The following is a 21,902-nucleotide window of genomic DNA, read 5'->3' as shown; positions in this document are numbered from 1 at the left end:
ACTTTGGAAATGTGTTATAGCAATAATGAGGAACAGGAGAAAGAAGAATATTATCTACATCCCACTGTACTTTTTCAACCTCTTTCTGGGTGGTCTTAACGTTAACTTATTAGGACGAGTCATGTGAAGACAGAAGGGCATTTTGTGACAAGGCATTTATGGTCCAATCAGACTACAGTAGAATCTCTGGTCACAAACACTTCTGACCAGGACCAAATCGGGTTTCGACCAAAAAATTCACAAAAGTTTTGAATCTGGTTCCAAACACATAACTCGGGTGGTGATCAAATGCGGCCGATTTCCCCTTCTGCGCCAATTTCCTCTTCCGCACCATTTATTTATTTTTTTGGTAAGCGCATGCTCAGACAGTCTCGCTTCCGGTCATGACCAAATCGAGTTGCGATTTGGAACGAAGTTATGGAACGAATTACAGTCGTGACCAGAGGTTCTACTGTACCTCATTCATAGATTTTGAAAGTGGTCCAGACAATGATATCTTTCGATGCCAGGGTTTTCCAAGTGTTTCTTCTATCCCTTTTTTCAACACAATTTTTAAAAAAGCTGAAAAGATGGAAAAACTGCATAATACCTTTTGGATAATAGCACATCAGAAGAAATGGTAAAAGTCAGAATATTAACTTACGGGCTTGAGGACAAAAACATTTCTTCCCTAGACCTAACACTAACAGCTAAAAATTCCTGTATTCTTTTCTGCTCGATTTAATCTCTTTCTCAGCAAACAGCTCCCTGCTAAAGTTCCCAACTGGGCTATCTGAAGAGTTATAGCTTCTCACTTTCTGCAACTCTTCACTTTTTCCCCTTCAGCAGTTTGCATGAATAAAAACAAGTTCCTAACAAGCCACATTTGAATACAAAACCTATTTTGCAAGACATGCTTACACAATTTGTTTGATCTTTCAGCTCAATAAAGAAAAAGGAGATGGAAGAAAAACATTAGATTTTAAAGAACTATTTTTCTATCTCATATTAATAATGTGTGAGTAATACATTTCAGACTAATAATAATAATAATAATAACAACAACAACAATAACAGAGTTGGAAGGGACCTTGGAGGCAAGTTTTTCCACTTAATGATTCTTCTAACTGTCAGGAAATTTCTCCTTAGTTCTAAGTTGCTTCTCTCCTTGATTAGTTTCCACCCATTGCTTCTTGTCCTGCCCTCAGGAGCTTTGGAGAATAGCTTGACTCCCTCTTCTTTGTGGCAATCCCTGAGATATTGGAACACGGCTATCATGTCTCCCCTAGTCCTTCTTTTCATTAAACAAGACATACCCAGTTCCTGCAACCGTTCTTCATATGTTTTAGCCTCCAGTCCCCTTGTCGTGTCCCACTCCTCCGCTGACGGCTAGGTCAGGGAAATCCGAATCAGGCTTGCCTCTGCAGCTCTGCCCAAAGTGCTAGCAAAGTCCTCAGAGCAGGCAGGAGACCAGTAAGTGACTTCAGCAAGATAAGTTCGACTTTTGCCTGACTCAGAGACTGCCAGAAAGTAGATCCTTTATATAGGCCATGGGGTGTGGCTCCATGACTCAGCACTCATTAAGGCCTGCCCCTCCCTTCCTTCTGTTGCCTCCGCCTCTCCAATCTTCTGATGCGAGGGTCACTCCAATCAGCTGTTGTTGGGAGTAAACCCTCCTCAGGCTCACCTGCTGTGGAGGAGGGGGAGGGGTCTAGCTGCTCCGTTTGCCTGGGCATGGAGTCAGGGCTGGGGGAGGGAGATGCTCCTTCTTCTGCAGTTTGTGTGGGCATGGAGCCAGGACTTGGGCCGGGAGGCATACATTCCTCAGTGTTCGGGAGCAGGTAAGAAGGCCCTGGCTGCTCTGAGGGCGGGCAAGACACAACACCCCTAATCATCTTTGTTGCTCTTCTCTGCACTCTTTCGAGAGTCTCAACATCTTTTTTACATTGTGGCAACCAAAAACTGAATGCAGTATTCCAAGTGTGGCCTTACCAAGGCATTATAAAGTGGTATTAACACTTCACGTGATCTTGATTCTATCCCTCTGTTTATGCAACCTAGAACTGTGTTGGCTTTTTTGGCAGCTGCTGCACACTGCTGGCTCATACCTAAATGATTGTCCACTAGGACTCCAAGATCCCTCTCACAGTTACTACTGTTGAGCAACGTACCACATATACGGTACCTGTGCATTTTGGGTTTTTTTGCCTAAATGTAGAACCTTACTTTTTTCACTGTTGAATTTCATTTTGTTAGATAGCGCCCAATGTTCAAGTCTGTCAAGATCCTTCTGTATCTTGAGCCTATCTTCTAGAGTGTTGGCTATTCCTGCCAGCTTGGTGTCATTTGCAAATTTGATGAGTTCCCCATCTATCCCCTTGTCCAAGTCATTGATGAAGATGTTGAAGAGTACTGGGCCTAAAACAGAGTACTCCACTGCATACTTCCCTCCATGTAGATGCAGTTCCATTGAGGACTACACGTTGAGTGCAGTTGGTCAGCCAGTTACGAATCCATCTGGTGGTGATGCTGTCTAACCCACATTTTTCTATTTTATCTAGTAGTAGGTTATGGTCTACTTTATCAAATGCTTTACAGAAGTCCAAGTAAATTATATCGACAGCATTCTTCTGGTCCACTAATTTTGTCACTTTGTCAAAGAATGCAATAAGAGTAGTCTGGCATGATATGTTTTTGACAAACCCATGTTGGCTTTTGGTTATTACTTTGTTTGCTTCTAGGTGTTCAATGATTCGTTGCTTGATTATCTTTTCCAGAATCTTCCCTGGTATTGAGGTCAGGCTGATAGGTCTATAGTTTCCAGATCTGTTTTTTTCCCTTTTTTGAAGGTGGGAACTACATCAGCTCTTTTCCAGTCCTCTGGCAGCTCCCCTGTGCTCCAGGATTGTTGAAAGATGTAGTTCAGTGGTTCTGAGATCTCGCCTGCCAGTTCCTTCAGAACCTTGGGGTATAATCCATCCAGTCCTGGTGATTTGAACTCGTCTAGGGTAGACAGGTGTTCACTTACCATTTTCTTCCCTATTTTAACTTGTGTTCTTAATCTGTTTTTTGTGGTGCTGTTTTTGATAGGTTGGATTATTTTTTCCTTTTGTGTAAATACAGATGCAATAAATGAGTTAAGTAGTTCTGATTTCTCCCTGTTGCTTGTCACCTTCTTGCCACTCTCTCCCAGCAATGGACCAATTGTTTCCGTGACTTTTTTCTTGTTTTTAACATGTTGGAAGAAGCCTTTTTTGTTGTATTTTACTTTTGTTGCAAGCCTTTGTTCATTGTGACCCTTAGCTTTCCTCACTTCATCTTTACAGGCTCAGACTTTGTTGATATTCTGCCTTAGTTATTTGCACCTCTTTCCCTTTATATCTTTAAATATAATTTGTGAAAACTTCTAGGTTTTTTTCGTTGCTTTGGTTTGATCATACATTTTAACAAATACAGACAGACAGACAGACAGACAGACAGACACACACACACACACACACACACACACACACACACAGAACTATCATGAATAGACTGAGGGAAGAAAACCAGAGGGGGAACAACTTATGGGAGAAGGAAAATATGAGGTGTCAGATTGTGTTCTTGTACTCGTGACACCTAGAGGTGGAGTTGATTATGAGTAAGAAGAACAGTTAGTTAGTTCCTTCTTAGTTAGTGGAGAAACCAGTGGGAGGGAATATTTGAAATGAAAACAAGGGCTTCTTCCAGGACTCTAACTGATAAGAGACATAACAATCTGATCAAGTGATAGTAGAAAGATTAGTGACAGGAGAGCTGGAAAGTGGAGGCTGCAGCATGCCATTCTTTAAGTTTGTTAGATAGTGTAAAATTCAATCCTTTAAACCCAGTGGTGGGTTTCAAATTTTTTTACTACCGATTCTGTGGGTGTGGCTTGGTGGGTGTGGCATGGCTTGGTGGGTGTGGCATGGCCTGGTGGGCGTGGCAGGGGAAGGATACTGTAAAATCTCCATTCCCACCCCACTCCAGGGAAAGATTACTGCAAAATCCCCATTTCTTCCCAATCAGCTGGGAATTACAGGCGGGTGTGGATGGGGAGAAACAGGCTCAAGCTTAATCCCTCCAAGACAGAGTGGCTGTGGATGCCGGCACCCCGATTCAGTCAGCTGCAGCCGCAGCTGACTGTTGGAGGCGAGTTATTGGCCCCAAAGGATAGGGTGCGCAACTTAGGTGTTCTCCTGGATGAATGGCTGTCGTTTGAAGATCATTTGATGGCCGTCTCCAGGAGGGCCTTCCACCAGGTTCGCCTGGTTCGGCAGTTGCGCCCCTTCCTTGATCGGGATGCCTTGTGCACAGTCACTCATGCGCTCGTTACCTCTCGCTTGGATTATTGTAATGCTCTCTACATGGGGCTCCCCTTGAGGTGCACCCGGAGACTGCAGTTGGTCCAGAATGCAGCTGCGCGGGTGATAGAGGGAGCTCCGCGTAGCTCCCGTGTAACACCGCTCCTGTGCAGACTGCACTGGCTGCCTGTGGCCTTTCGGGTGCACTTTAAGGTTTTGGTTACAACCTTTAAAGCGCTCCATGGCTTAGGGCCTGGGTACTTACGGGACTGCCTGCTGTTACCTTATGCCTCCCACCGACCCGTGCGCTCTCACAGAGAGGGACTTCTCAGGGTGCCGTCCGCCAAGCAATGTCGGCTGGCGGCCCCCAGGAGAAGATCTTTCTCTGTGGGGGCTCCCACCCTCTGGAACGAACTTCCCCCGGGTTTACGCCAAATACCTGACCTTCGGACTTTCTGCCGCGAATTGAAAACTCATCTATTTATTCGCGCGGGGCTGGCCTAAATTTTATCTAAATTTTATTTTTATTGGTTTTAAATTTATTATTAATTTTAATGGGGTTTTTAGTTAGATATGGCCATTTTTATAATAAGTTTTTTAATTAGTATTTTAAATTGTATATTTTGTACTGTTTGTTTTTATCTTGGCTGTACACCGCCCTGAGTCCTTCGGGAGAAGGGCGGTATAAAAATTGAATAAATAAATAAATAAAAATTAGGAGGCAGAGAAAAGATGGGGGTGAGGCCAACCAGAATTTTTACTACCGGTTCTCTGAACTACTCAAAATTTCCGCTACCGATTCTCCAGAATTGGTCAGAACCTGCTGAAACCCACCTCTATTTAAACCACATATTTTCGCATTGTTCCATCATTATGTTGTAACCAAAATATTTAGCCCACTTCATCATACATACACGCTTTCACTTGTTCTTTTATTTCAAATTTCAATAGAAGTTTATACATTTTAGAAATTATACGTTCATCATATGTACATATTTCCATTTCAAATTCAGTCCTACAATGTTCAAAATCATGTATTCCTTTGTCTATTTTAATCTTTTCTAATAACAGTAAATAAGAAAACCATTGGCAACCATGCTTTTCTGCCATCAGTTCTCCTCTTGGTTTTATTTTGAATTCCCCTTGACAAATTCTAGTGTTTCACAATAAGTTACCGTAAGTCATTTGTATTTGCCTATTGCTTCCCATCTGTCAAATGCTTCTTGTGTTGAGTCACAAAGGTGTTCTTGGGCACAACCTGGATTTGTATCTATTCCCTAAGCTCAATATGGGATATGTAACGTAATGAATTTTAAAATCTACATTAACCTTGACTCTGTTGTAGCACAAATGTCTATTTCCACCTGGATTTTGGGTCATGTCTTTCTAATTCCAAAAGCCTTCTATTTCTCAGCAGCATGAGTCTTTCATCCAAACAAACAGCAAGGGCAAAATATAATTTCAAATCAGGTAAACCCAATCCTCCTCTTTCCTTTGAATGCTGTAACACTTTATTCTTAACTACCATTTTTTCCTGTCACACAAGTTTAGATATATCCTTCTGCCACTGTTTAATTTTAAATGGTATATCAGTTGCCAAAACAGGTATTCTGGGAAAAAAAACATCATTCTTGGCAGGACATTCATATTTATCACAGACATTTCTCCCATCAATGACATACCGGTAGGTATGTTCTCCCATCTTAACTCATCTTTTTACACTTCATTCCATGCCATATTTGATATAATGATACCCCTGATATTTTACTTTCTTCTCAATCTTAAAGCCCATTATTCAATTCGGTTTGAACTTCTATTTTCATGTTTCTTGTTAACACCTTCATCTTCTGCTTATTGATCTTAAAACCTGCTAATATATCACATTCTTTTAGTTTTCCCATTAATATTTCAATTACCTTTAAAGGGTTTTCTAAAACCAACACCAAGTAATCTACAAAAAAGTTCATAATCATCTGAGAACCAGTGGGAGGAGCTGCTGGCTGCTGGCTGCTGAGCGTGAGTGAGGGTGAGTAGAGAGAAAAAAAGCTGACCTTGTTGTTCCATTCTCACTTCAGAGAACCAGTGGGAGGAGCTACTTGCTGTGAGGGGGAGTGAGGGGGAGTAGAGAGAAAAAAGCTGCTCTTGTTGTTCCATTTTTACTTCAGAGAACCAGTGGGAGGAGCTGCTGGCTGCTGAGGGGGAGTGAGGGAGAGTAGAGAGAAAAAGTGGCCCGTGCGCCATTAGGCGCGCGAATCATATAACTATAAACCAAAAATAGCAATAATATATTCTGGGTTAGTCCATTTGAGATTGTGATTTTATTCTATTTCAAAATGACTGGCTTAGTTCAGTGTAATACTTGTTTTGCAGCTGTCTTTCGCAGTACTCTTTTCAAATTTGGGTACTGTCCTCTTTGTAAACAAATTAGTATTCTACGTGGGCAGATTACCTATCTAGAATCTCAAATCTGTGCTCTCCAAGCAGAAATTAGGTGCCCAATTCAGCCATTCCACTCTATTGAGCTGACGTGCCATCAGTCCCCTCTACCACAAAGATCCTGCAGGAGAAGGGCAGTATGGACAACCATGGGATCTGGCAGGGTGAGAGTTGTAAACCATAAACACAAAGCTTTTGCAGTGTCCTAGTATAACGGATATAGTGCCCTTGCTGACCTTAATAGGGACACTAAAGTGACAGGTCAAGGTAGTTGTGATACTGATAATAGAATAGAATAGAATAAAATTTTTATTGGCCAAGTGTGATTGGACACACAAGGAATTTGGCTTGGTGCATATGCTCTCAGTGTACATAAAAGAAAAGATACGTTCATCAAGACAAGCAGGGGATCATGGTCCGAGATGAAGAACTTACTCTGGAAAGGAGAAAATGTGAATTGGGTATTACACATCGGTCAGACAAGAAGAGCACGGTATCCAAAAAGAGAAGCTACTTTCTGATTGATGATTCAATTGTAAGGGATGTAAATTTAGGAGAGGATATGGAGGTTTTGAAAGAGGTCAGGTGTCTGCCAGGTGCTATTGCCAGCAGAGACAAGAGGCATATTCTTAAGATAGTCAAGAATGCCAATAAGGATTGTGATGTTGATGCTATTATACATCTTGGCACAAATGATCTGTCCCAAAAGGATGTACTTTCTGTGCAGAATGATTTCCAGAGCTTCGGTTATGAACTTAGTAGTATAGGTTGTAGGCTTATCTTTTCAGAGTTTTTACCAGTATATAAGGAACAAAAAGGTAAAGGCCAGCATGTAGTGGAGTTTAATGTATGGCTAAAGGAGTGGTGTAAAAGGGAAGGCTTTGGCTTTATTAGTCATGATGTTTGCAACTGGTCCAATGAAAAACTGTACAAAAGAGATGGATTGCATCCATCAAAGAAAGGGACTGAGTTACTTAGCAATACATTCACAGATTTTCTGGATAAACGTTTAAACTGAACAGAAAATACAGAAAATTTCTGTCCCCAGCAATCCAAAATTAATAGGGTTATCAGTGCACGTAACATAGATGTCTGTGTGGGTAAGATTATCAGCCCTGCTATCAAGCAAAACCAAGCATTTAATAGTGAGCGCCATACCATATGCACTAGTCAGACAGGTGGCAAGAAAGTAGGGGCAGTCAGGCACAACACAGGTTATGTAGATAGTAAACACAAGGTCATTCAAAATGGACTTAAATGTCTATACACCAATGCACAGAGTATGAGGAATAAACAGGGTGAATTAGAAATTCAAGTAAATGAGGGCAAATATGATATTGTTGCCGTTACAGAAACTTGGTGGGATGAAACCGACAAATGGAACATACAGCTAGAGGGATATAAATTACTTAAAAGAAATAGACCAAATAAAAGAGGAGGTGGAGTTGCACTATATAAAAGAAATAACTACATCTCTACAGAAATAGACCACAACAATAATGAAAATTATCTTGAATGCATTTGGGTCAATATTAAAGAGGGGGAAAATGATATTGCCATAGGTCTATACTATAGGCCACCCAACCAAACAGAGGAAGTAGATGAACTTTTTGCTAGTCAGCTAACTAAGGTATGTAAGAAGCACATCACAGTAGTAATGGGGGATTTTAACTACCCTGACATCAACTTGGAGACAAATTCTGCACCAAGTGGAAGATCCAACAGGTTTCTAACAAACCTAGCAGACAACTTTCTTGCCCAAAAGTAGAGAAAGGAAAAGGGGATCAGCCATATTGGACTTAATTCTCACTAACAGAGATGAAATGATAGAAGGTGTTGAAGCTATAGAAACCTTGGGGGCAAGTGATCACAGATCCAGGAAACTATAGACCTATCAGCCTGACCTCAATACCAGGGAAAATTCTGGAAAAGATAATCAAGCAACGAATCATTGAACACCTAGAAGCAAACAAAGTAATAACCAAAAGCCAACATGGGTTTGTCAAAAACAGATCATGCCAGACTACTCTTATTGCATTCTTTGACAAAGTGACAAAATTAGTGGAACAGAAGAATGCTGTCAATATAATTTACTTGGACTTCAGTAAAACATTTGATAAAGTAGACCATAACCTACTACTAGATAAAATAGAAAAATGTGGGTTAGACAGCATCACCACCAGATGGATTCATAACTGGCTGACCAACCACACTCAACGTGTAGTCCTCAATGGAACTACATCCACATGGAGGGAAGTATGCAGTGGAGTACCCCAAGGCTCTGTTTTAGGCCCAGTACTCTTCAACATCTTCATCAATGACTTGGACGAGGGGATAGATAGGGAACTCATCAAATTTGCAGATGACACCAAGCTGGCAGGAATAGCCAACACTCTAGAAGATAGGCTCAAGATACAGAAGGATCTTGACAAACTTGAACATTGGGCACTATTTAACAAAATGAAATTCAACAGTGAAAAAAATAAGGTTCTACATTTAGGCCAAAAAAAACCACAAAATGCACAGGTACCGTATATGTGGTACGTTGCTCAATAGTAGTAACTGTGAGAGGGATCTCGGAGTCCTAGTGGACAACCATTTAGATATGAGCCAGCAGTGTGCAGCAGCTGCCAAAAAAGCCAACACAGTTCTGGGCTGCATAAACAGAGGGATAGAATCAAGATCACGTGAAGTGTTAATACCACTTTATAATGCCTTGGTAAGGCCACACTTGGAATACTGCATTCAGTTTTGGTCACCCCGATATAAAAAAGATATTGACAAAGAGTGCAGAGAAGAGCAACAAAGATGATTAGGGGACTGGAGACTAAAACATATGAAGAATGGTTGCAGGAACTGGGTATGTCTAGTTTAATGAAAAGAAGGACTAGGGGAGACATGATAGCTGTGTTTCAATATCTCAGGGGCTGCCACAGAGAAGAGGGAGTCAAGCTATTCTCCAAAGCACCTGAAGGCAGGACAAGAAGCAATGGGTGGAAACTAATCAAGGAGAGAAGCAAGTTAGAACTAAGGAGAAATTTCCTGACAGTTAGAACAATCAATAAGTGGAACAACTTGCCTGCAGAAATTGTGAATGCTCCAACACTGGAAATTTTTAAGAAAATGTTGGATAGCCACTTGTTTGAAGTGGTGTAGGGTTTCCTGCCTGGGCAGGGGGTTGGACTAGAAGACCTCCAAGGAACTTCCAACTCTGTTATCATGTTATGTTATAATTTATAAGTTTCTTTTTAAAATCTTCTACAATTTTTTATCCTTTTTTATATTTCTATTCAGTATTTCAAGAACTAAACTATACAAGAAATAAGATAGTGGCCATGCCTGTCTTGTTCCTTTTTGTACCCCACAAGGCTTTGTTAAATATTCTTTAATAATTGCTAATGCTTTCTGTGAAGTATAAATCAATCTTAACTGTTTTGTAAAGTTCTCACCAAAGTTCATATCTTTCAAAACTTTGAACAGAAAAGCCCAATTCAAACTGTCAAAGGCCTTCTCTACATCTAAGAAAATCAATGTGGCTTGTTTTCTTTATGCTGTTTTCTTTATGTTGTTCCAGCTATTCAAAAATGTCCAATACATTTCTAAGATTGTTCTTTAACTGATACCCTAGGCTAGCCCAATTTTAACTGTCTTTTAAATAATCATATCCTCCTCTGCACTACTATCAATCGTTTCATAGCTCCCATCACCAATCTCTTTCCACTTATGACTGTATGACTATAACTTGTTGCTGGCAATCCTTATGATTTATATTGATATATTGATCATCAATTGTGTTGTAAATGTTGTACCTTGATGAACGTATCTTTTCTTTTATGTACACTGAGAGCATATGCACCAAGACAAATTCCTTGTGTGTCCAATCACACTTGGCCAATAAAATTCTATAAAAATTCTATATAAATAAATTCTTGCAAAATAATTTTCAGTATATAACAGCCAGAATCATTGTAAACAATTTGCAGTCATTATTCAATAATGATATCAGTCAAATCTTATCCCTCTTTAGGTATTAGTGGTATTTTCAATTCTCTGGAATCTTTTCTCCCTGTAAGATTGTATAAAGATTGTAAAAATTCGTCCACAAGGTATTATAACAAGAACCTGATAATCCATCTGGTCAGGCATCTTTCCTAATTTAATCTTTTTTATAGCTACAGAAATTTCCCTTGTAGATTCTCTCAAAATCTGTTTCTGTTCTTCTGTAATCCTTTGTAAATTTTGTTTCTTCACATATTCATTTATTTTCTCCAGAGAGATGTCACTTGCTTTATACTAATTAGGATAATATTGATAAAATACTTTTTATGGTGATTAATATAATCTCTTTTACAGTTACAGTATCACTATTTTCTTTTCATAATTTATATTTATTTATTTATCAAATTTCTACACTGTCCATCTCATTTAAATGAATCTGTCTGGTTTAAAAATAAAATCATATAATCATATAAAAAAGACATAGTTAAAATAGTGTTAAAAGAGAATTAAAGCAAAATTTAAAATTACAGTTAAACAGTTAAAAAAGCCAGCCATTGCTGTTTGTTTGCAAACTCAGGGTTGTAGTTTTGCTTTATATAAATTGCTTTATATTTTTATTTGCATATCTCTTATTGCTAACATAGATAATTGTCATTGTAAAAGCTTAATTTGCTGAAAAGGCATAACCTTCTCTGGAAATTTTGTTAGAATTAACATAAATCATTTGGATGAGATTAAGAGAAAAGAATTTTTCTCTTAATCTCATCCAAAATGACTTATGTTTTCTCTTGTCTCTTCTTTTTGAGTGCATTATTATGTTGTATGAAACAACCTCTGATAAAAGCTTTTCTTGCATCCCAAATCATTCTTAAATCAGTACCTTTCTTTAAATTGTTTTCAAAAATTCTTTTAATTTCTTTTTCCCCCCCAATCCTCCACTTTTCTGTAATGTTTCATTTAGTCTCCAACTCAACAACTGGATTTTTATCTGAACACACAGGATTATGACCTGAAAAATTATTTAGTGATATATCAATACTTTAGAAAACGTGATAAGCCAAATTCTTCAAAATTCCTATAACTAGGAATTGTGATCCTAATTGAGATTGTAGTTTGAGGATTACTGTATGCTAAATGTTCCCTAACAATTAATGAACTTTTCCATGTGTCCTTAGAAAAAATGACATAAAAATTTAAAAAGTCATTTATAATTACTACATTTTCCCCCAAATATTCACTTTGAATGGAAAATAATTTCTTCTTCAGCACATTTATTTATATTCATAGAGATTAAGAGTGCAATCGAGTACTAATGGTAGAAGGTCACGATTTCCAGATTGGCTGGCACAGTTTTCTCTGGGATGGGAAAAATAAATATCATACATATTTTCAAAGACATTTATTAAGAAATGCCCTTTTACAAGTTTGGGAGAAAATTAAGAAGAATCACTATACAAAAGTCCCATTTTGGCTATCAACTATGGAAGCAATATTACACCCAAATACCATGGACTTGAGTAAAATGATAAGATATGCAGAGCTACTTGATGAAAAAGGGGAATTTAAATCAATTCAAGATTTGAAACAACAAGGATTAAACATGGAATGGTGGCCGTATTTACAAATAACTAGATTCAAAAAAGGCCAGGAGTAATATGGCATACATAGAGAACAATTGGATATAGACAAAATTCTATTAGAATTGGGGGGAGGGGGGAAATGATCACAAAAATTTATAATTTCCTATTAAAATACAAAATGGAAGATGAAACAGTAAAAGAAACGATCTGTTGGACAAAAAATCTCGGATACAATATAGAATTAGAAAAGTGGGACAAATTGTGGGATAGAAACTACAAATTAACAATGGCAGTAGCCTATAAAGAAAATTTGTATAAAATGTTCCATAAATAGCACTTGGCACCAGTGAGATTGGTGCCCAAAATGTCCCCAAATTTACTACCAAATTGTTGGAGATGTGGTTACAAGCTAGGCACATACTACCATATGTGGTGGATGTGCCCCAAGATAAAAAAAATTGATGAAAAATTAAAAATCGGTTGGAGGAAATTACCCAATTAAAAATGGAATTTAAACCAGAACTCTATTTATTAGGAATAATTAACCCCAAAATAGACAAATCTTTACAATAACTAATACTTCATATATTAACGGCAGCAAGGATTGCTGTCGCATATGGATGGAAACAAAACAATGTACCAGGAGAGGAAATAATAATCTGAAAAATTCTACAATGTGCAGAAATGGATAAGATGATGCTGGAAATTAAGGAAAGGGAAGAGTCGGAATACTATAAAGTGTGGAACAAACAATATGATTGATTAGAAAAAAGAAATCAAAATAATAAATCAGAATGTTAATCTAATTGGGTTAAAATTTGGAAATGTAATTTACTGAATAGTGTTAACTGGACAACGATGGTTCTGTAAATAGATGCCAATGTAAATATAAGCACATAGATGAACGATTAAATAAGAACAGAGAATATATATCTATGTCGATACAGTAAGCTGTAAAATAATATATGATGTAATGTTAAAAAAAACAGTACAATCGAAGCACATTTTCCTGAGAATAAGTCCCATGGAGCAGGGATGTCAAACTCGCAGCATCACGTTGTCATCACATGACATATAGTAACTTTTTCCCCTTTCGCTAAACTGGGTGTAGGTGTGGCCAGTACGTGAGGCATCTGGCCTGTGAGCAGCGAGTTTGACACCCCTGCCGTAGAGCTTATTTCTGAGTAGAAATGTATAAGATTAAATAGTCCACTGAGTTGGGCATGATTTTTGCCCAACTCAGGATCAAAGTATCTATAACCCTCCAATTCTACTGAACCTAATCCTAGCAGCCTCAGCAAGCACGGTTGACGGCAAAAGATGCAGGAAGTCATGGCTTAGCAAAATCTGCACTGTCAGATGTTCACCTTCCCGTTCAGTTTTAATTCTTTTCTTTTCTAGTCATCTACTGAAAAATTCCTGTACAGGTGGATATGAAAAAGATAAAGATAATTTTATTAGTGAAATTCATTTGAAAGGATGTTTAGCGGGGGGTGGAAAACAACTCTGTGGAGTCCAACTCTTCTCTGGATTATTAGTCCATGCTATTTTCTGGATGACAGTATAGAAATGGCTTCTCACTGCTTTCTTCCAGGAAGATTCTCAATTTCTCATTCTGGACCAGTGTAGCTCAATATCAGCGAGGGTGGGGGGAATGGGGAGTTAAGAAATCCTCCTTAAGTTCATTTTGGGAGGAGGAAACAACAGTGTCAGATCCACCCTCATGTCCTGCCATTCTCTTGGAAGGTGGGCGGGGGAGGAGGCATGCTGCCATTTTTAGCTTACTTTTTGCTTTTGCTGTAACTGCTTGGGAATTAGGGAGAGAGGGAGCATCTTTGGAGACAGAACGAACTCTCTCCCAGCCAGTTCCAGCCTAATTCATAAGCCGTCATGCCCTGAGGGCGAACTGTTATCTCTTCTCACCTCAGAGATTCTCAAAACAAACTTCACAGTGGCATCACAGTGGCTGCCAGTGGACTGGTTAGGGGGCTTGGGCTTGGGGAAATGAAAGAATGCTTTTTCCATTGGCTTTTTCAGATTTCGCCTTGTTCTCCTGCAATGACTTCTCTCTCAATAAAATTCAATTTAGCAGATTAAAAGTCTTGCTTTCCCAAGGGACTAGCTGAGGCAGTTCCTTATGAAGAGTTTAATTCATAAAATTGTTCAAATCCTTGCAGTCATGTGATCTGATACCCCCTGCTAGCCCCCAATAAGCAAAGTCAATGGGAAAGCCAGCAGGAGGTTGGAAGTAACACCTGCTTCCATTGCTTTTAGCCTGTCCATGGTCAATTTGTTTATCTGTTCAGGTAAGTAAATATTGATTTATTATTGGAGTTTGTTTGCCACCGCAATTATTATTTTTTATTTATGACATATATTCTTCCTGGATGATTACAGGCCTGTCCAGCAAAGGGGTAAAACTAAGATGGTCAGCCTAAAATGCAATGTCCATTCTGGTCACATCAGACTTTGTTTCCTTTCTTCAAAGGATGACCCAATGGGTCACAGGATTGTCTAGTTGTAGCTGAAGAAGAGAGATAAAACATTATATCTTCAGTACTTTGTATTCTGCAGGACGGTGTCTGGGCCTAAGGATGGGGAAAGGATTTGTGCTGAATGAAACATCCTCCTTTGTTGCACATGACAGAATTTGCAAGGTCCCTCAGATCATCCGATGTGCAAGTCACAGATACACCAATAAAGGAGAAAAGACAAAGTGTGGAAAATGGTAAGAATTGTCTAAATCCACAAACGGAACCTTAGCATCCAACCTATACTTTCACCTCTAAATTACTAGGTGACTAAAGTATTCCTCCCTGGATTAAGAGTTTACCCTCCCTTGAAACATAATTTTCAAGAGAACGTATCCAAAGATTGCTAAAAACAGGGAAAAATAAGTGAATTGTTGCATAAAGTTAAATGAGGACTGCTGTAATACAGACATATAAGTTTTGTGTGTTTTTATATTGATTCAAAGCCTTCAGATTTCAATTAAATTTTCAACATAACTAGTTTAGAGTCTTTCTCCAATTCTTTAATTCAACAAGTACTATGCCCCTGTTACTGAGATAAAACAATACCAGAATGACATTTGTCAGTTCCCAATCTTACCTCTAAAGGCGACCTCTGATCCCCACCATCACTTGCTCTCTATTTTGTTTCTGATAAAGCAGGAAGCAAAGTGTAACAATTACACATACCTACTATAAGTTTAAATGCTATCCAGCAGTCCACAAATCTGAAAACTGTCATAGCATGACATGTTCTCTTGCCTCTATTCCCAATGACTGCCACTTACCTCATCTCCCTTCAAAATTATGCCAAAAAAGCCTGTGTCCTTTGCAGCATGCTTTCAAAACTGTTGATTTATGAGAAACATCACTTTCAAGCCAAAATAGCTGAAGGCAATTTTTCTCTCTGTCTCCCTCCCTCCCTCCCTCCCTCCCTCCCTCCCTCTCTCTCTAAAAGGAAGAGAGTGATGAACAGAATAGAGAATACAGTCCTTGACTTACAACCATTCATTTAGTTCAAAGTTACAATAGCACTGAAAAAAAGAGACTTAAGACCTGTCTTCACATTTACAACTGTTGCAGCATCCCCACAGTCATGTGATTAGAATTCAGGTCCTTGGCAGCTGGTATAGATTTATGATGGTTGCTATGTCCCAGGGTCAGGTAATCATCCTTTATAACCTTCTCAGCCAGCTTCCCTAACGACTGCACGATGTCAACACACAAAGCTTTCCTGACCTGCTTCCGAGTGGATGGGAATCATGACTCGCAGCTGCACCAAGGAATTCACACCTCAGTCAAAATAAGACACAGCCTAGCCAGCTGAAGTCAAGGCCATCTCCACGGAGACCCGCAATGGCTGGAGGGAGTGACTTCTACGACCTGCAAAATTGGGGAATGTGACTGTTGACACACTCTGGGGGAAGGGGGAAACGGTCAGAGGCAAGGTGTGAATTGGGTGGAGCCACAGCTGGCTTCACCTAGGTCATGCCGACATGGCGCTCCTAATAAACAACTGGATTTTTCTTGCTAAATGGCATGAGACTCTTAATTTTATTAGGGCATTGGTTGGAACCCTAACACACGATTCATTCAAACAACAGCAGTAATTTCTTTAACAACCATGGCAAAGAAAGTTATAAAATTGGATATGACTCACTTAACAATCACGTTGTTTAACAATGGAAATTCTAATCCAAATTCTGGTTGTAAATCAAGGACTACCTGAATAATGAAGAAGACATAGTTAATCTGACTTGGCTTACCAAAAAAATCTGACATGCTTTTGCTTTCAGAAAGAAATTTGCAGCCACCCGTCAGAATGAATTATTTCTTTAATCTTTTGTAAAGATTCCTTTGTGTAAATTTCATTGCACCCAGTGCAAGTTACTTCTGGGTAGACATGCAGAGAATTGCACCACTAGCATTTACTTTAAAGTACTCTCAATAAAAGCTACTCCTGAGAGTACCTTGGCAATAGGTAAGCTGGTGATAAATGGCATGCCTAATTTCTCCAAGCATCCCCCAAGACCAGAGACAGTCATGTAAACTGAGAGTAATGCTGATCAAAAGAAAAATGAGCTTAATTCTCTCTCATTTAAACGCAAGCTCACCCACACAAAGTGTGCTGTAAGAATATTATGCTCATCACGAAAATAATGCTGCATTCACTTAATAGCTTTCCATCTGCATAGTTATGGTACTTGAAGGACCATTATAGATCAAAAGCAAAAAAAAAAAAAAACCTCCAGAAGAATTGCCTTAATAGGGGAGGAAAAAACCCAACTTCATCCTAGCTACTCATAAACGTACATTTATGATTTAAATGTAAAGTAATTTCATAGAGCAATTCAAGTATGCACACGTATAAAGAGGCAGCTCTGAAGGATGCTGTGGTTGTTGGTACTCAAGGCTACTAAGTTGTCTCACAGGACTGAGATGATTGCACCGCCATCATCCGTGCCTCCTCAGAAGTCATCGATGAAAATGAGCAACGCAGCTTAAGAGCTCTCAAAAGCCACCTCCTATTCTAGGAGGAGGAGAATAATTCTAGGAGGAGGAGGAGGATAATTTTTTATTGTTGTTGTTTTAAGATAGCGTCATAATGGAATTAAAGTGTTTTTCCTTCATGGAGAAATGAAATGTTACTATCCTAAAAGATAGCACAGAGTGCTTTAAATCAGGGGCCTCCAACCTTGGCAACTTTAAGCTTGGAGGACTCCAACTCCCAGAATTCCCCAGCCAGCTTTGCTGGCTGGGGAATTTTGGGAGTTGAAGTCCTCCAGGCTTAAAGTTGCTAAGGTCAGAGACAACTGTTTTAAATTGATGTTTTCTTTTTGCTGCCGTGGCTTTGTAAGCCCTGGTGGTATTCGTCTCGTGTAGGTCTGTCCCAAACCGTAGAAAATGCTAACAGCTCAGAAACCTATACAGATTAATTCATTTCTGCAGGCGCTCACAAAGTCTAAAGTCTGCAAGCAAACAATAAAATGAGCTTCTTGAAGAATGTACTGCCAAAACGTCAGTAGAATCCTTCTGCTGGGTTTTCAATACTCTAAAAAGATTTTCAACAAGGAACAGAGCCTTTCAAGCTAGAAGGCTTTTTTTCTGGTGGTGTTACAGAGGGGAATGTACTGTAGTAACTTCTGAATATAAACATTTCCTTTATGATCGTCCTTTGTTCCAATTATAGTTGAAAATGTCTCCTGTCTTTATAAATTCTTCCTTGGGGAAGATCACTGTACTTACCTGGTTTTTGCTAATTCTCAACTGTAGAGAAAAAGAACAGTGGAAAATGGCACAGAAGATATTATTTGTAAGTGAGCTTAAAGGGAGAAAAAGAGAATTTGATCAGTGGAGGTTTAAAATAAAAGGGGTGGGGATTCAAATAGTTTTAAATTCACTTTTCCTTTCCCCTTTTGAATCCCTCCAAGAATTTCAAGTACTGTATACCTAATAGAAATGTACACCTATCCAAATAATGGGCAAATATAATGCTCTTTTAGTATATCTCCATTATTTAAGCTATTGACTATTAAGATAGAAAGACCACTTATATAAAAGGTTATGTAAATATTGGCTCTAAATACCAAGGATTACAGCACATTTTGCTGCCTTTTTCACACAAAGCTGCATGGAGAGTAAATGAAATTTTCTCATATGGAATCTTAAAGCCAATTTCTTGGTGTTGGCATGAAACTATAAAAAGCAACCTTTCGGCTGGGAACCCGTCAGACAGTAGAGAAGCAGTAGCAACGAATGCGTTGCCCTCCTGAATAATGCCAGTTTGATTGAAAGGTCAAGGCAGCGCATTTAATAATATCCAATATTGGCCATGCAGATCTCAGATAGATTGTGCTCACTCACTGCCCAGATTTATTAAAGCAAACAGAACAAGAAATCTTATTGTCACGGTTCCAAACCAAACCAGCAAAAGAAGAGGCTACTCTGTGAGTAGAACAGGTCTCTTTACTGGAGTCTCAGCTTGGCACGTGGTGAACAATAGTGTAAAAGGATTTTTTAGCCAGTGTTACTGGCTTCTGCTAGCCAGCTGGCTATACGGACTCAGCACGCTCCACTCTCCTGTTCCCGATTGCTCCCGGCTGGCACCAGCAAGTATTTTTTTGGTCCGGCTCCAGCAAGCACTCTTCAAGCCCGGTTGCTCTCTGGCTGGCTCCAGCAAGTACTCTTCAGGCCTGGATGGCTTCTGAACCAACCGCAGCTGGCTTGCCTTCCTGGCTCCTCTCCCAGTGTGAGTCCCATCACCCGACACCCATCTGTGGCCCCATGCATCCCCCTCCCCCTATGCATGTGTGGCAACTCTGAAATGGCATATTGTGGCCACTTTGAATGGTGTGTCTCAGACGTTGACACTTATTCTTGTAATTTAAGAACTTGGCCACTGCATCAAAAATCCTTTTTCGACTTCATTGATATTTCAATTAATGTTTTTTAAATGTTGGCTGTCATACTTTTAATGCTGGAGATGTAATAAAGGGTATAAGGTAAAGCAGGTAGGAAGCACATCACAATAGTAATGAGAGATTTTAACTACCCTGACATCAACTGGAAGACAAACTCTGCACCAATGGAAAATCCAACAGGTTCCTAACAAACCTAGCAGACAACTTTGTTTTCCAAAAAGTAGAGAAGGGAACAAGGGGAACAGCCATATTGGACTTAATTCTCACTAACAGAGATGAAATGATAGAAAGTGTTGAAGGTATAGGAACCTTGGGGGCAAGTGATCATGCAATATTGGAATTCAACACTATGCAAGCACAAGCAATAGAACAAAGTCAAACTAGTCTTGAACTTTAAGAGAGTTAATTTCAATAAACTTAGAGAAAGCTTGGGAAGGATTCCATGGATGAGAATCCTCAAGGGGAAAACAACTCAAGAAGCTTGGGAAATTTTGAAAACTGAGATTATAAAAGCCCAGTCTAGCACAATACCCTGTTTCTCCAAAAATAAGACATTCCCTGATAATAAGCCCAATCGGGCTTTTGAGGGCATGCACTAAAATAAGCCTCCCCCTAAAAATAAGCCCTTCCCTAAAATATTTAAATGCAGAGCTGGAAATCAGGTAAGACAGCAAGAGGAGTCCCATCTTGCTCCACATGCCCCAAAATAATAAGACCTCCCCAAAAATAAAGCCAAGCGCTTATTTCGGGATTAAAAAAATACAAGACAGGGTCTTATTTTCAGGGAAACACGGTACCAATGAAGAAGAAAAATAACAGCTCTCAAAAGAAACCAGCATAGCTGCATAAAGAACTCTCTGACAAATTGAAAGACAAAAATCATGAAACACTTGATCACCAAACTGGTTGTTGAACCGGCAGGATCCCACCACTGAATATGCTGACTCTGTAAACCACTTAGAAAAGGCTGTAAAGCATTGTAAAGCGGTATATAAGTCTAAGTGCAATTGCTATTGCTATTAATGTACCATTATATATGGTACAATGTTTGTATAACTTATTAAGTAACTAAGCAAATGTTTTTGTTTGATGATATTAGAAGTATTGTCATAGGACAGAGGTTCCCAATCTTTTTCGCCCGCGGCTCCCCCGGAAATCCGACCTGCAACTGCGCATGCGCACCAGACGCGCCCGCGGCTCCCCCGGAAATCCGACCTGCAACTGCGCATGCGCACCAGACGCCCCAGAAATGGCGCATCAGCGCCGGACCCAGCGGGCGCAGATATTCCGCGGCGCCCCCATGACGATAGCGCGGCTCCCTGGGGAGCCGCGGCTCACAGTTTGGGAATCACTGGTCATAGGATATAACCTATTCCAAGTAAAATTACCTTTTGCAATTGACTGCTATTTTATCAATGCCAATGATGTTCAAGACTTGAACATTGGGCGCTATCTAACAAAATGAAATTCAACAGTGAAAAAAGTAAGGTTCTACATTTAGGCAAAAAACCCCAAAATGCACAGGTACCGGATATGTGGTACCTTGCTCAATAGTAGTACCTGTGAGAGGGATCTTGGAGTCCTAGTGGATAACCATTTAGATATGAGCCAGCAGTGTGCAGCAGCTGCTAAAAAAGCCAACACAGTTCTGGGTTGCATAAACAGAGGGATAGAACCAAGATCACGTGAAGTCTTAATACCACTTTATAATGCCTTGGTAAGGCCACACTTGGAATACTGCATTCAGTTTTGGTCGCCACGATGTAAAAAAGATGTTGAGACTCTAGAAAGAGTGCAGAGAAGAGTAACAAAGATGATTAGGGGAATGGAGGCTAAAACATATGAAGAATGGTTGTAGGAACTCGGTATGTCTAGTTTAATAAAAAGAAGGACTAGGGGAGACATGATAGCAGTGTTGCAATATCTCAGGGGTTGCCACAAAGAAGAGGGAGTCGGGCTGTTCTCCAAAGCACCTGAGGGTAGAACAAGGAGCAATGGGTGGAAACTGATCAAGGAAAGAAGCAACTTAGAACTAAGGAGAAATTTCCTGACAGTTAGAACAATTAATAAGTGGTATTCTGCCTGCAGAAGTTGTGAATGCTCCAACACAGGAAATTTTTAAGAAAATGTTGGATAACCCTCTGTCTGAGATGGTGTAGGGTTTCCTGCCTGGGCAGGGGGTTGGACTAGAAGGCCTCCAAGGTCCCTTCCAACTCTGTTGTTATATTATATTATATTATATTATATTTTGGGATGGCATCCAAGTTGCCTATTACTATTGGTACTATCTTTGCTTTCTTTTGCTGCAGTCATTCTACTTCTATTTGCAGGTGTTTGCATTTTGTGATTTTCTCCAGTTCTTTCTCTCCTCTCCCTCTCTTCTCCATCTCTCTGTCTCACTGTCTGTTTGTCTGTCTGTCTGTCTGTCATCTATCTATCATCTATTTATATCTATCTAATATACCCAACAATACGAAATCATTGCTCCCAGTTCTTTAGCTGGTGTTGGCCTTCATATTCATTGAGTTCTTTCTAAGAACTAAAGTTGTCATAATGCATCATATAATATGCATGGATCCAAACAGTGTGACTGTTTGTGGTTGACAGATGGAAATTTTGTTAATGCACAGATTTTCTAAGTGCTATGGAAGATTT

This window comes from Ahaetulla prasina, chromosome 1 (genome assembly GCF_028640845.1).
Source record: "Ahaetulla prasina isolate Xishuangbanna chromosome 1, ASM2864084v1, whole genome shotgun sequence".
NCBI lineage: Eukaryota > Metazoa > Chordata > Lepidosauria > Squamata > Colubridae > Ahaetulla > Ahaetulla prasina.
Note: the sequence above shows the minus strand (reverse complement) of the source record.